The following is a 15,258-nucleotide window of genomic DNA, read 5'->3' as shown; positions in this document are numbered from 1 at the left end:
TTCAGCCGTCGATAGTCGCCTTGTGTATAGAATAGACCCACTGGTACGCCAGTAACATAGGTAGTTGATAGTAAAACAATTGTAACAATTAGTCGCAATTGTAACAATTAGTCGCAATTGTAATTTCTTGGCTACGTTAACTTTTAGAGCGAAATAAACAGTTTTTACAGTTCAGACGGCTAACTTATTGTAACAATTATAATGCCTCAATACATAAATATGATAAACTACCCTCGATAACAGCCGATAGCGGCCAATAGCGACCGATAGCAGTCTTTTGTACAGAACTCATCCAGTGTACTTCCTTGTACCTATCTAATTTATATTTTTTGTATTAAACATTTCTGCTGTTTAATAACATACTATCTATCTCTATACTGATCCAGGGCTCGAAATAGAACGGAACGCACCGGAGCGCCGTTCCGGCTCGTGAAATTTGTAAAATTATCGCTCCGTCTCGTGGAAAAAATATGTTGACCGTCTGAGCTAGATAGGCCATAGAATAGAAAATCTGGCACTTATTTTTATAAAATACACATACGATTTGATGACTATGTAAATATCTTCAGAAAATTTGTAGAGCGCTCCGGTTCGTAATCTTTTCCATTTCGAGCGCTGTACTGATCTATCTCTTTTTTGATGTAATACTGTTTTATATTTCTTTGCTCCTAAATGTCATATTGTGAACCTCTTAAACTTATAATTTGTAATGTCCACAATATGAATTGAAATTGAAATAAATTGAAATAGAATAATCTTGAATCCAATTAAACTTCTTCGTATTATCTTCATGAATGTATTTTAAAGATGAGATACCTAGATGCTGTTGAAAACATTTTATATCGTTGGAGGAGGCATTATCGATCACAAACTGATATATTGCTATATTACAATTGTCTGGAAATAATAAATTTGTCAAACTGCTTGCGGCACCCCCGGGTATTGATTGCAGTGGCGAACAGTTTGAGTACCACCGACTTAAACGATAAAACTATAATATAGAAAAATTGGATTCTATGGTTATAAGTTGAAATCCCATTTGATGAACATATTTCTTTTTTTAAATTCTATTGTCATTGTGTTATACAAAAAAATACTATAGTGAAAAAAGGATAAGTACTTAGGTACATTTAATATTCGTATATCTCAAGTTGAATTAACTTTTCCACTTTCATTAATGTAGTAGGTAATATAACATTGAATTATTGTGAATGAAAATCCTTTTTGCCGGACGAATAAGAGTTTTATTTTGATGTTCAATCGACGCCCGTCTATATTGTACCTAACACCCTGAGGCCCGTCAGGCTGGGGACATACCACAATGGGTTTTACATGTTTTCCTCCGTCACAATTTTATTCAATTCCCATACAATAGTAACTACACGTTCAAAAAGCGCCGAGCAGAGAAAAATAAATTACAGTACTTGCAAACGGTTAGTAGGTAGGTATTGTAACCTCCCTTTCTGGTTACCTTCCAATATTCAAGGCATTTAGTAATAATTTGAACTTATTGTTGATTATCCAAATTTCTACTTGATCGGTTTATTGAATTAAAAAAAAACTTAGCATTTGAGCACCCACGGTAGCCTAGTTGGAAGAGCGGCCGTCACTTAAACTGTGTGGTTACGGGTAATATGAGTACATTTTGTTTTATTCAATGTGTATTTGTATTTGATCGATTGCAAGGACTCGATGGATTGGGTGAATAGCTAACAACTAATCCTCCTAAAAAGTTTCTTAATATAACCTATACCCCGTGGAAACACAAATTCTCTATTTAGGAGCGAATAATATGATAATTAACTTAAAAATAAAAAGTCTTCATTATTAAAAAATACTTATAGAGAACACAATAATTTTTAAAAGCTTACTACTATTGAAGGAATTTAATTAGGTGTAATCTTCATGTTTTAATTGAGACTATTGGTTTCAAAGTCAGATACCTCCACTCTTTTGTTGTTATCTTTCATAATTATTGTATTACACCAAGTACTTTTCCACCATATGTATGTAAATCAACCATCAAATCATTCATCAATCAATAGTCATGTATATTCATCAGTCGAATATTTAAAATAAATATAAAGGATAATCAGGCTTCAAAATTATATAAATAGATTATCTACAACGTTCAGGCTAATGCTTTGAAAATATGATAAAATCTCCATTTTGACCTTCGTTGGGCATGAGGCCCTTTGAAAAAAACAAAAGCAGTGTGTTCTTAATTTAAACAGTTGCCGATTTCTCTAACTTCCGTGAGCCATACTGTCGATTCCCCTGATCATTTGAAGGTTAAATAGTCATGAATGAACGTCTCGGAGGTAGAGATGGCTAGGGTAATTTGGCCGTGATACTTAGCCAAGTGTAGCGTGAGATTTTGAAGTATCGCAACATGTTATATAGAGGGAATACCCTCCTCCCCATTCCAGGGGTAGATTCTCGCGCCGAACCTCCGAACGTAGCGATCGATCACGTAGCACTATTATCCCGCCTGGTGGTAATTATTATTATTACCTCCCTAATATTCTAAATTTCGTAGACGCTACGAGGAAATCGAATGAATGGAGAGTGTTCGCCGTTATTTAAAAAATAGTAAAAATTAACATTCGACCGTGTTTAGGAAAAAGGGCGTAACCCACACAAAACAAAATTTACAGGAGAGGCAAAAAACGTTTTTTTAATGATTTTGATTCAATATTAACAAAAAAAAAAAATAGGCACAGACTGGGTGTATAATGATTAATGATTTGGTGTAATACCTTTTTGATCTATTAATAATTAAAGAAGTTATTATAGAAAAATCATTTAAATTGAGGGTAAATGCTTTTTTCCTTAAATTAAAACTTAATTAAAGCTCAATAAAAACCTGAATTTAGATAATAAATCGGCAATTGCGGCTTACTTCCTTTTTACAGAACGTGTATTTAGTTGTATGCATTGTTAATATCTAATAAAAGCACTTTTTGAAAAATCGAGGGTTACGCCCTTTTTCATAAACACAGTCGAATTATTATGTCATTTATTTACCTAATCTAGAAATATTACATATACCCAAAGAGATTTGCCAATCTCTTTGCATATACCACAAATCTTCTTATTTTTCGTTGCTGCTTAATTACTGGAATATGGCTATGATCTGGCACTGGCAAAGGGTGGAGGTAGGCGGTTAAGATTCGACTTAAATAGTGCATATTAAACTTGGTCAGTCATACTAATTTGTTTTCATTGAACTAATAATATAATTTGCAGATGGTGCTCATTAGTTTTTAAAATTCAATTAAACTCTGCGAAATCAAACCGTAATAGTTTAGGTATGCTATGGGCGATCCGACAAAAATAGGGCACACATTTTCAGTCATATTTTTGTTTTCGTTTAAATAAGAATACGTATTACAGATAGTGTTAGTTATTTTTTTTAAAAACCTGGCTTTATCAAATCATAAATAAAAAATATTCTTCTATCCATAATTATGTATGGTTTAATGGCATAATTTTAGATATTTTATAGATAAACGAATATTTTTGACCATTTTTTATTATGACTTAGTAATTAGGCAGAGGTTAATTGAATTTAAAAAAAAATAACAAACACATTGTAGTCTTAGTGCAATAAAAACAAATATATTTGATTGGCAAAGTTTAGTGTACACTATTTATATCAAATCTTAAGAGTCTACCTCCACCCTTCGCCACTGTGATCTGGTTATGGAATATCAGCTCTCTCCACGGTTCGGTCCACTACTCTCGGTACTCAGTTGTACGTTGCCCATTGTGCCAGTGGGACACCATTAAAACTCTTGATTTGGTATGTTCATCTGGATGTAGCTCTTCATCGTCCTCTCCGATCTTCAAATTGACTAGAGACTATCGGAGATAAATCGAGGAGAGCCTGTTTCAAATGTTAAAAGTTTGATGTACTCTCTCAATCGGAAATGAATTCGCTTATTAGTTAGGGCAGTTAGGCCATCCACAAGACTGTCAAAATCGCCTCTAGCACCACATTAAAAATGTGGTTAGTTTATATCTTTTTTCCATGGTCGTTTGGGAGATAAACCTCAATAATCTGTACAATTTTTAAAAATATAAATATATATATATTTGTTTGTTATTCTTTTTCTTTTTTTGCCATATTCCGTTATCGGACATCGGCAATGAGGTTGCCCATTTTCCCTGCCTGTCGTTAATCTGACAAGGGATGGAGTACCGAGCTCAAACCAGTTTCTGATATTCTTGAGCCAAGATGTTATTTTTCTTCCATGTCCTCGCTTACCGGAGATCTTTCCTTGAATAATTAGATGCAGAAATTATTATCTCTTGGGATGCCGCACGATGTGGTCAATATATGCCAAAATTTCTTGTTTTTTTATGCTGGGTTCTTATAAGTTCTAATCACAAAACAGATTAATAAATAGAATTCCAATGGGCTATACTCCAATAGGTACACTCCATTTTGACGCAGGGTTTTGAATTTGTGAGTGTCATACGAAAATGATAGACGTGCAGTTGTGTGTGTTGCAACCTTAAAATATATCAATATTGAATGAGCGTCAGTGCATAAACCGAGAGCAGTTTTCAGAATGATGGACAAGTTTCATATCCTATTTAAGTTTATCCCATATTCTTCCACACTCGAGATCGGTTGCCTATTATTCCGCTCCCGTTAGGTATTTCAGTTCCCATTATTTCTGAGTTCCTTGGTTCTAATATTAAATTGCATCATCATATAAAATATGTCAACAACAGCCATACGTACATCGATTCATAAGATATATATAATTTTCGCACTATTTCAAATCATTCTTTATAGATACGCACACTATACAATTAATTTCACTAAAAAATAATAATAAAATGTATTCAGTAAAACTTTCAATTGGAGTTGGCAATTGATTCCCAATTTTGAAAAAAAAATCGTTCTAAATTTTCCAATAATCGTGTAAAATACTCAAGAAGACACAATAAAATATCGTTGAAAGCGAAATGTGTTAACTTCGCTGGGTCGGAGAATTCTCGGGGTCAAGTTGTCGGTCTGCGGATAAGTCAGTCCTAGACTCTTTGAAAACAGATGCAAAATCATAACTGTAGCAAGTAATCGAACTTAACTTTGTATATTATGCTTACCTATACATTCGAAAAGTCTCACCACTATTGGCAAAAACTACTTGTTAGAGGAAGATAAACCTAACATAACCTACTAGGTCACTAAAGTTATAGATATCTTCCAAGACTTCTTGATATTACTTTAATGATTATTAAAGATGACTCGTTTATATAGCTGGATTCTGTTTCATAACCCTATGAATCTACTATTTAATAACAGCATATAACAATAGCAAAAGGCACATATTATTTGAAAAAATTAATAATAAACTTACTCGATTATTTTGGATAAAAATATTTCTTTTTACATTACAAATTACAATACAAAGTCACATTTACTTTGGTCATAGATTGTCGTATGTGTTTCTAAAAACAGTTTTTTTTCTAATGGGTATATTATGCATGAGATGTTTTAAAATTATGTATATTCAATATTTTTAGAATCTTACATTCTTAAATCTTGTGAAATATTTGTTGAATAAAATAAATAGTTTATATATAATTTATTTTTTTAATCTCCATATTATACATGTTTAAAAACATTAAAAAACAAATATTTATTTAAAATCAAGGAAAACTTTACTTACAATTAAAAAAACGGAGCTTAATAATTTTTTTCAAAAATCGTTAAGAGATTTTTAAACATTCCATAGTTTTAATGTGCTTACTTTATATTGATTTTAAAAAAATGTAAATTTTTGAACAAAAAATGTGTTTTAAGTATCTACTTCAACTAAGGTCAAATCAAGAGTCGATATTGTGACAATATTTATTTACAAATAAAGGTAAGTACTAAATAACTGTAAAGTATCTAGTCTCCGTCACTGTTAATATGTAGACCATACATGATGAAGTATATCAACACCAACCTATCTAGATTAGAACCTTAATTATTAATTTTCGAAAGAATACTAAAATATTCATAGTTCGATCGAGGGTCCATACACAATTATATCTACCTATCCTAGTATTAGACACCTCCTTGTTTCTCAACAAAATTATTACAGGCAAAGTTTTTGTTATTAAATCTACATTTTGGCTATTAAAGTTGGATGCTATTCCAGACTATCCCATTTCCATTCGGACTAAACAAGCGCACCTGATACTAAATTCAGTAATTAAACATTCGATTGCTAATTTTATATAAAGTTTAGCGCAGACTATACTAGTCGAGACAGTTTTTAGTCAGACTTGTCTTTGCCGTAAAAAAATAGACAAAACAGTTTTGGGTAGGTAGCACATATCGCACACTGTCAAATCAGTCTTTAGTATAAAAATGGACGTCACCAATTCTGCTGTATTAAAAGTATTAGGTAGGTATACGTAAATGAAAACGACGTGATTATTGTGTGCATTCTATATATATAGTGAAACAATAGAAAATTGTATACATTTTAGTAATTTTCATGATTCAAAATTCACTTTCAGACACCAACAAGAATTTGAGTTATTTTTTCCTATTTGTTAAAAAGAGTACATAATAATATGTATATTCCATATTTTTCTCTCTATATTAAATATATGTGATGCTGTAAAAGAGATATGAACGTTACTTATTAAATTAAATGGAAGTCATATCATATTGCAGATTTATTTGTGGCACGTTCACACTTACGTATGCTCGAAATAAAAACATTTCGTATTAGTGTTATAAGCATAAAACATCTGTTATTATGTTTCAATATTATGAGCCACCATTAACCGATTAATCCGATGATAACTACTTGGATTGATATTTATTAATTAAAAAAAAAACAATAAGTATATCATGTACAAATCAAATTATCAATAAAGTGTTCACAATATGACATTTAGATTAAAAAACAGGTAAATTAAGCTATAATAAATATACAAATCGAAAGTTTTGATAAAAATAATTTAAAAAATAAAAATAACGATGAAATAAAATACACAACGCATCACTAAAAATGTGTACGTCTCTAAGAAACGCATTGACTAGCCGTGTAGCCCTTGCGATTGGTGCCTGATAAGCCTGATACAAGGACCAAGCTTTTAATTGATGAGTGCATACAATTTCAATTTTTCCACACCTATAGCCAATACTGCTATAAGCGGCTATCGAGGGTAGATTTTCATATTTTTGTATTGAAGTATAATAATTTTTATAATAAATTAGTTCTAATTGTTACAATAAGTACTATGTTTTAATAGCACCTCTCTTGGTTGTGCTCACTTTTAGAGTGAGATAAATAGTTTTGACTGTTTAGACGGCTAACTTATTGTAACAATTATTATAATAACTCAATACAAATATATGATAAACTACCCTCTATAACCGACGATAGCGGCCGATAGCAGTCTTGTGTATAGAATAAATGCGCAGGATTGGACACCATTCCATGTGAGAGCAGGGGAAAATTCCTTAAGACTGCAGAAGTGACGTACGAGCTTCAAGAGATTGAAGACAAGTTATTTTTTTTCAACAAATGAAAAATATTCTCGTTTGAGAAATTACCAAAAGAAAAATAGTTATATACCTTCAAATAAAGATATCGAAGAAATTTATTTTGAGCACGCTCTAAAACAAGCTTTTAAAAAGAGTTTTATTAAATAACAAATAAATATTTTTTTGATTATATAAGCACTAAGTAATAAATTTAACGTCCTATCGATTGATATGTTGTACAAATATACAATTAGTACCTATTTTCAATATGCAGTACTCTACTACTATAATATCTTTCTCTATGGTTAAAAACTCTTTAAAAATAGTCTTTCGGCTCACAAAAAAAACTTTTCAGCTATGAAACTACGAATGTGTCATTTTTATGGGCAGTAAAAAGTGCCATTAAATTTTAATCAATTTTTATAGTCGGTTTATGTAGGTACTGATATTTTTCATCCACAAAAATTTTAATCGTAATTTTCCATACGCCCGCCGTCATAAAAAAAATATGTTCCCATTACACGTTTAAACTCAACGACTTAAGCCGATCGTCGTAAACAATCGTCAGCAACGATAGATACTAATTCGATCTCTACTCCTAGTTTGATTAGTTCATAACATATGTTGTGTTGCTACTGTTAAGAATTTCAAGTATTTATTCTAAAACTATCAGTCATTTAGTGGCTATAATAAACAGTTTTATCATATCATGTTTTCTTCAGGGAAAATGGGAACTGAAATACCTAACGGGTAATGAGTAGCAGGTAACCGATCTCGAGTAATGAAGAATATGGCATAATCTTAAACACGTGTCAAGAATACGTGATACTTCGAATACTGACAACTGCTCTCGGTCTATGTATTGACGCTCATTGTGTGTAATGCGTGTTTCATTTTTATAGTACACTCATACACTCAAAATGCTACATCAAAATGTAGCGTATTGAATATAACCTATCGGAATTCTATTTATTATCTGTTCTGTGGTTTTCTTACTTACAATTTCATTGAAAACTATTGGAAATTATTGATTTTATTTACTAACATATTAGTTTTGCTTTGTACTATTAAATACTATCTGTTGAAATAATAAATAAAGTCAGGCATCTTTCACTATAAACGTAAACATCAAGCTGACAGTATTAGCAGGGTGCACCATCCGTGGTCGAACTGGTAAGCTCATGTCTTCAAATCGATCAGCCACGCTAATCATCATGTTTCAGAACTTCTCCATCGGGCCAGGTGGTAGGGATAAGTTGGCGAGTCTGTAACACTGCTCGTGTAATTTGTGATGAACGCAGTCTGCAGTGGTGTCACCAATATTTAACAATCGGTTCGCGGTTCATCGTGACTCTCGGCAGATCAAATCTTCGGTAACCCATTGGAAACTCATACGTTCCTGTAGCATTTGTACAGATCCTTACAACATACTAAGTATAAACAATAAATAAAGTACTGCGAAATAACAGTAGTATCTTGTAAAATACTGGCACCGTTTAAAAATATCTATAACGTGGTTGTTGATTTTTTTCTTTATTCTTTAAAGCACTGTAATTACCAATGTACCACAACACATAGTAAAATACAAAGTATATCATGATCATAAAAAGAAAAGTAGAGAACATGAAATTCACAAAATAAAAAATTATTTAATTACTAATGAAAAATATTATTATAACGTATTACAGAAAAGTAAATTCGATTATTGTTCAAAAAAATTAGTAAACATTTTTCTGTTTCAATTTCATATATAAAAGATCCATCTTTCTATTAGTAAGTACCTATGTACTATCTGGACTATTCATTATCAAATGGATTTATGATAATAGTTACTAAACTTAATCTTTTCGACGTGCGCCAATTATTTTAGGATAAAGCAATTTATTAACTGCGACAAAATTTGACTAAAGTAAATGAAATAAAATGCCGATGACAACGTAAACTTTTTGGGTTTTTACATGTTCAACTTAGTGCACGGTCTAATATAAAGACATATAAGTAGCACCGCAGGCGAAAAAAACGGTAGTTTACTGTCATTCATTTTACATTTACGTCATAAGATATTCATAATAATATATAAATTGTCCTGTAGCTTAATTATTGGTTAAAGCATATTGACGCAATACCAGTGGATATACGGGTGCAATCCCATCGTGCATCGTATTTTTTTCAAATGTGTTTTTTTTCTAGTATGTAGGTATATATCTGAGGTTTTTTCAAGATATGTATGTTCAATATATTATGGAATGCTACATTCTCAAATCTTATGAATTATTCGAATAATAATTATTACTAACTTATAATTTCGTCACTGTTCTGGCAGAAGACACTAATTTGAAAAAATGAAATATTGAGTTAGTACCAAAATGCTCCTTATTTCAAACTTTACCGTCTGGAAACCTTCTTAATAAATAAACAGTCTTTATTTTAAAGTCATCCTTTTTACGAATATTTAATAAACTCACATTATAAACCATTATTTCAAACATTTTAACAACTTCAAAGTCAAATTACTTAAAACTAGTACTCTCCAGTTAGTGTGTTCTGCCAGAACAGAGACGATTTATTCATACTTTTTCTTAAATGCAATCTGGAATTTAACAACCGGTTCGCTAGAAGCAGCTAGATAACACCACTAATTATACGTATATGGAATTACCGTTAATTTACGCATTTAGGTTGTAATTACCGAAAACTACAGCAAAGTAATTACTAATCATCCATAGTATAAGCGTGACTGACAAAAAAACGTCGCGTGCCGAATAATTTTACTGGTCGGATTTTTGGGATAGAAAAAATAAACATCACTGGAAATAAGCAATTACATGCGAATCTATACTTTAGCTATTTTTATAATAACTCTCTACGTATGTTATTATTTGTTTAGTAAAATGACTCCCTGCGTATAGGATAGAGATTACATTTTCAAATGGTCGAATCAAGGGCAAGTTTTTTAACGGTGACTAAGCCTTGCCTTAGTCACTATATAATAAATGACATCATTTTGCAAAAGCTACTCAAAATTTTTATTTCAGACCAGCACTTAACTGTACTTAAAATATTTATAAATACATCGAGACAAACTATTGTGGTCATGGGCCCCACATCGTGAAGTGGGCCCCCAGGCTAGAAGCTTTGTCGCCCCCCCCTACCCATCGCTAAGGATAAAGGCAGTGTTACGCTTTACAGCAGGGGAGGGCAAACTGCGGCCCGCGGGCCGCATGTGGCTCGCCGGGTAGTTTTTTGCGGCCCGCCATCATTAATTGTACTTCTGATTACGAATAACTTTTTTATAATTATTGTATTAGCAATGTATTAGCTCAGTATGTCTTCCTTGCGTTTCGTCTCACACTATGCAATGACTATTTTCTACGATGAACATCGATTTCAATAGATATTGATAGTGTACCGACAGAGCTACAACTTGAGATTATTGATCTACATTGTGACACTGATTTAAGAGAATTGCATCGTCGTGAAGAAATCTCCAAATTTTACAATGCCCTTAATTCAGACAAATTCAACCGTCTTAAATATTATTGCAAGAAAATTGTTCGTTATTTTTGGATCAACCTATATGTGAACAAACATTTTCGATCATGAACCTCAATAAAAATTATTTACGATCAAATATCTCCGATGCCCATTTACAAGCAGTTTTGAGAATGTCAACTACAAAATTAACACCTGAATTTAAAAAAAATGTTTAAAAATGCACAACAGTTTCATTCTTCTCATTTTTTTTTGTAATGTTTATTTTTCGTGATAATAAATAGTGTATATCTAAAAATGGTATTTTACTTGCGGCCCGCCGCTCATTTTGAATTCTTGAATTTGGCCCTCCATCCAAAAAGTTTGCCCCCCCTGCTTTACAGTATCGTTTTCCAAAAAGTGTACGCGGAAAAAATAATGCGTACATTTAGTGTTTTATTGTATATTTTAATACATCCATTTGAATTATGGAGATGTTGAGTATTGAAAATTGAATCGTACAACCACATAATTTAAAATAATAATATAGGTGAAGGAAAATAGCACCGCAGGCGATTTTTTTACTATTAAATCAAATTTGTGATATGTGTTTACCTCACTTATCTGGTTGACTTGCCTCGCCGGGCCCCCAGGCTAGAGCCCTGTCAGCCCCCCCCCCCTTGTGGGGCCATGATTGTGGTACAACACTTGGTATTGATACCAGTACATTTTTTACAACAACTTTAAATAAAATAATAATCTTTTTTGATAGCATTGTTTTAATTTACAGTTTCGCTGGTGGCAATGCTTTATTTTAAAATATAAAGGTTTTGATTTGATTACTTATTTACACAGTGTTATTATCACTTTTTGTGATGGGGCCCATGATGATGGGCCACGTGATGGGCTATCGGGCCGTCCTTGGTCACCAAAAAGGCAAACTTTATTACTTTCTTGTCTTGTTTTCGTTTTTTGTATTGATTAAAATTGTTGTTAGTTCACTGAGCTTCTCTCTGTCATGGACATTTTTTTATTCAAATAAGTCAAAATATCAATAAACACACTTGTAATAGAACAGGGATGATTCGGATGCTGGGGGGGGGGGTTATACCAACGATGCCAGGCGCTGAAGATGATGAGACTGACTCCGTGGTCTGGTTTTCACTCATTAGTACCTACTACTACCCTCGCGCGATAACTGGCTATTGAGTAAATCTGTGCACGGTGATTGACCGTCAAAATCAGTGTACGTAATGACGTCTTTACAGGTTACATGTGTTTACATTAACACGGTTCAAGAATGACTGCATATTAATAGTATGCCTGGTAAGGATAATGATGTTAGGTAGGTAAGTGATTTATATAATATTAGGGCCGCCATAATTGACCCAACCAAGTACGATAAAAACTCAAGTCAAACACCTCACCGGTAAAATGCTACAAAGTTTTAGGGTATTGGGTCCAAATTTCACGTGTTGATTACTACAGACCCAGTAAACTAAATTATTATATTAGTAATAATAATGCAATAATCATTATTTAAAAAATGAAAGTAGGCGAAAGCTTGTTTGATAATTCAAATGATAAATTATTAAAAATAATATTTTATGACTATGAAAGCTTTTTTGTTATTTTACGCAAACCATTAAAATATGACTCTGTTGTTGCATTAAATTTCCTGGTAATAGCTTCATAATAATACATAACTAATATGATACTGCAATGAGAATAAGAATTGCGATTGCTAGAAAAGCTACTGGTATTTAAGAGGGTAGGAAATCCTTCAGCGTTTGATAACTATATTGCCATTCAATTATTAATGCAGGATTACACCTGACTCCATTGTATCATTTTTTATCAGTATAAAGCGTGGGAAATAAATTGAATACTCAAGCTTCTGAGATGCTATAATCGTAGCTAACTTAACGTCTTTCTTGAGAAATTTTACAATTTTTAGTAGTCATCTAATTTACATAAATTGAATCTGGCATAATATGCTATTATAGTTTAAATTTTATTATGTTTTAACAACGCGTTTAACTTTTCAGTTTTAATAAAATACACCAGATTTTTATCAAAATTCTTCAAATAGGCAAAAAATATTAAGATTGCGAAGAAATTTCGATGTTTTCTAATTAATTATCGTCTGATTAAATTTATTTTCGATTTGTACGTGCACTTAATGGTAGCGAATACTTATTGGAAATTAAACTTGTTTACTAATAATAATTAGTACCAATAATCTGCAAGTTTTATCAATATTGGTTAAGTAGTTTTCTATATATACCCAAACAAACATACACCCCACTTTTATTAGATTGTTTTCGCATATACGTAAATGGATGTTCCACCTAAGTAGCTACTTATATAATTATAATAATGAAGCATATCGTATCTTATTAAATATTTTTCCATTGAAATTATTCTTATTTAGTAAATGTTCAATTAAACACGTATAGTCCAGTCAATGAGTACTCAAAAGATGGGTGTAGAGTGCATGGAATATGCCACAATTTTTGACTTCAGGACTTTGTTAGGTTAGATTATAATTGTCAACGATAGTTGGCAGCTAACGAGCAAATTGGCTGCCAATTATCATTGAAAATTATCGATTTTTTTAATAACGTACATCTCGGAAACCGTTGGGAATTCGACAGATATGTATAGAAACAATTATATAGAAAATTTAATTAGCTTTCATTTTTATTTCAAACATTCTTTTCTACATGCACCGTTTCCGAGATATAAGCGAAAAACCAAAAAATGGGACCTTTCGACCCCCCTCCCGCCTTTAGCTCACCCCAGGGGTAGAGACTTTTAGCATGTTTACTTACTAACTACTCCTAACAAAGTCCTGAAGTCAAAAAGTGTGGCATATTCCATGCACTCTACAATATATTCATTTTTTTCCGACCATGTCCGATCCTGATAGGATCATATGGGCCTCCACAGAGTGGAGGTTTGTATTGACAGATTTTGTTTTTTACGAGAAATGGATGTCAGCCACTTGCTCAACCTATTAGGTCCATACCCTGACACACACAAATTGAAAAACAATATGTGTACTTGCCAGACCCAGGATTCGAACCTGGGACCCACGGCTTTATAGTCCAACGCTTATGCCGCGTTGACTAATATTATAATATGACTAATATTGATGATAATTCATTAAAACAGTGGTTATTTTTATACGAGTTATATTTAATTGCAGCTATATATAATATGATCTTATGATAGCATATTTATTTTTATCCTGCAAAGTCTTATACTCTTTTTTTTCTTTCACATACTCTACAGTCTACATGATCTTTTCGCCCCCATAAAGTGTGTACAACTTCTCACTATACCTCGACATTCAAATGTAATCTTCTTGAACAGCCTCAAAGATTCTTCTCAATACTCTGCTCTCAAAGATATCCTGTCTGTTGAGTGCCTAGCATTCTGGTTATTACCTTAAGAGCATACATAAGTGAAACGGAAAATAGTTTTCAACAATTAGGTGGGACGAAATTTCGCATCGTTGCCAATCGCCGAGCGGCATTCGAGGTGGGAGCACGTCGTTTTTTTGTGATGACGTCGTAAGTATATATTCTTATACTGTGTAAAGATGACTAAAAAGTATTCGAAAAAGCAAACATGTCAATGAATATATTATTATTATTATTACTAATATAACAATAAACATAATACTAAATGGACGCATGTTGAATTTTTATGACAAATTATGTTCCGTTCGGCACGCGTTATTAGCAGAATCCGCGCGTCGCATAGTTACGATCTTTTTATACCATGCCTCAGCTCAGGTATAGCTAGATAATGATAATAATGACTAGGTAATGATTTTTTAATTATCACCTTTAAAATGCACATTAATTACATCGATCGGCCGCCTGGTCATCACGCGATAGGTGCGTCTTCAGCGTCCAAAGTATTAATACTGGATGCAAGAGAGTTTTATATGGAGTTGTTTTTTCTTTTCCTTGAGTGTCCCATTTGTAAAAACTACTTGGAGACCAAAACAGCACCTATTGGCGAGGTTGAAACGGCAATTTATTTCGTCTTTTAATTTATTCTTTACCCGAAATAAATAAATGACTCCACAGTTTCAAAAACATCGTTGCCAATGATAAGGCTATTATCATTTTTATTGATTCACTATGGAGAAATGGCATGTATTTTGTTTTAATTTCATTTTTCTGAATCCGATGTTTACAGCAGCTGATTTTACTAAAAATAAATGCCTCTCTGACTCCCTGTCATCTTATTTAATAATAGAGAAT

The 15,258-nt window shown here is 32.3% G+C and overlaps 1 protein-coding gene across 1 annotated transcript in view; it reads left to right on the top strand.

Moving 5' to 3' along the window:
• Nucleotides 1-15,258, top strand: part of LOC147065215 (potassium voltage-gated channel subfamily KQT member 1-like) — a 306,976-nt gene that overhangs the window by 69,766 nt on the left and 221,952 nt on the right. The window lies entirely within an intron of this gene.

Source organism: Rhyacophila brunnea, unplaced genomic scaffold (genome assembly GCF_057557595.1).
Source record: "Rhyacophila brunnea isolate RB1 unplaced genomic scaffold, BYU_Rbru_1.0 scaffold_6, whole genome shotgun sequence".
Classification (NCBI taxonomy): Eukaryota; Metazoa; Arthropoda; class Insecta; order Trichoptera; family Rhyacophilidae; genus Rhyacophila; species Rhyacophila brunnea.
The sequence above is the reverse complement of the archived record's forward strand: the minus strand, read 5'-3'. Positions and strand labels throughout refer to the sequence as shown.